Raw genomic sequence first — 2,301 nt, 5'->3', positions numbered from 1 at the left:
TGGGAGTGTAGATATTTATTATGGTTATGTCATCTTGCTCAATTGACCCTTTGATCATGAGATAGTGTCCTTCTTTATCTCTTATGCTGGTTTACTTTTTCAGAGATTAGAAATCTCTTAGATTCTATTCATCCTGGAATGATTTGATTGCACCATCATATTTGATTGATAGTTTTTCTGGATAGATGATTCTTGGTTGGCAGTTTTTCTTTTAGGGTTTTGTATATGTCTCCTCATTGCCTTCTTGCCTGCATGGTTTATGCTGAGAAGTCAGAACTTAATCTGATTTGTTTGCCTTTGTAAGTGACACTTCTCTTCTTCTGGCCACTTTTAGGATTCTCTCCTTGCCTTTGATTTTGGAGAGCTTGATTATTATACAAAAATATGGAACACTTCACAAATTTGCGTGTCATCCTTGCTCAGGGACCATGCTAATCTTTTCTCTAGCATTCCAATTTTAGTATATATGTGCTGCTGAAGAGAGCACCTGGCTGTTTCTTGAATTAACCCTGGAATTACCCATTAGACCTCAATTTCTTGTGAACACAAGGAAAGTTTATTTCTATCATCTTCTTCACACTGTCATAAATTTGAATGCTTGCAGGGATGGCAAGTTTTTTATTTGAAGACATTCTGACACCACAATGTCACTGAGGAAGCCAGTCTGGGTTACACAGAGCCCAACCACAGGAACTCAGGTGAATAATCAAAACCAAACACACTGTCATTATGTTTACATAATTCTCATTTAACAACATGTGTAACTCCTGAACACTTTAGTATTACTCAAATCTATAATAGAAATGCTTCTTTGTATACCTAGAAATACTTAGTTAGACCATTGAGACTTTTTTTTTTTTTTAGCCACCAAATGCTGAGCAAGTTGTATCAAAAAAGAAAGAAAGAAACAGCTGAAAATACATACTGTGTAAAACACTAACACATAGTTTAAAGGGATACCTCCCTGTTTAAGGGTTATGTTAAACACACTAGAGTGGGTGTCTGGGTGGGAAATCGGATGGGAGAGGGAATCACTACTGTGACTGCATGCTGTCAAATTGATTCTACCTCATAGAGACCTTGTAGGGCAAAGTAGAACTTTCCAACTGGGCTGCCAAGGCTGTAATCTTCACAGAAGCAAATCACCAGGTCTTCTCTCTTGTGAAGTGCTGCTAAGTTCAAACCACCAACCATGGCACCACCAGGGCTCCTTAGGGGATCACAGAAAGGAAAGTAACAGAAAGAAAGAGAAAGAGTGCAATCTTCACCAGAACTACAATGACAATATACTAAGAATTGAGCAGTATGAGTATGCAATTCTCAGCCACCTGATGTCCACATGAAACTATCAAACTGTTGTCCTTGTGTGGCATTCTTTGCCCTTGAGAGTGCTCATAATTTTTCTGGTTGGATAAAAACATTTTCAATACATGTCAAGCATGTTGTTGTTGTTAGGTGTCATCAAGTTGGTTCTGACTTGGAGATTCTACACTTAGTACACAGAAGAGATCACTGTCTGGGCCTGCATCAGCCTCACAATCATTACTATGTTGCAGCCCATTATTGTAGCTACTGTGTCAATCCATCTTGTTGAGGGTCTTCCTTTTTTGTGCTGATCTTGTACTTTACCAGGTATGGTGTTCTTCTTCAGGGACTGGTCACTGAGACCTTTTTAACTAGCTGGAGTGAAGAGCTGAGGGAGAGGGAAGAGTCACGTAGATATTCAGATGTGTGACTTGTGTGAGTGGTGTACATACAGTGGGACCTGCACCAAATTAGGGAACCCGGAGGAAGCCGAGGACTCAGGCAGAGGAGGAGAGGTGACTATGACTTGGTTTCAGAGGCTAAATGTCAATGGTTCTCCTACTCGTCATCTCTGCCAGTGCTGCTGAACCCACACAGTTGTCTGAAAGCTGTGGTGCTTCTCACCTTGTAGAAAGAGCTTGTATCCTGCAGAAGAGTCAACTCTTCCATTGGCTCTCAAGAGTAACCTCTACATGGTTCAGCCACCTTGTCAACCCAAGTTTGTGGTTGTTGTTAGAGGAATTGACAAGTTGGGAAAAACAATGGTTGATCTTGTGACCACTGCCCTTGAACACAACCCCTGGGTCTGAAGAGAGACCCAAGTATCTCAGTTTCTTGTGATATAAGAGAGAAGCCTAATCCTCTCCAGAACCTTCTTTCCTATTCCCTCCTGTCCTAAACCTAAGGCAGTTGCATCTCCCTTTATTTGATGACATAAGTCCAGGCCCAAAGTCCCTTTTATCTCTTCTACCGAGGAGCTCTGGTAGCGTAGTGGTT

The sequence above is a fragment of the Chrysochloris asiatica genome, unplaced genomic scaffold, assembly GCF_000296735.1.
Source record: "Chrysochloris asiatica unplaced genomic scaffold, ChrAsi1.0 scaffold00056, whole genome shotgun sequence".
Classification (NCBI taxonomy): domain Eukaryota; kingdom Metazoa; phylum Chordata; class Mammalia; order Afrosoricida; family Chrysochloridae; genus Chrysochloris; species Chrysochloris asiatica.
Note: the sequence above shows the minus strand (reverse complement) of the source record.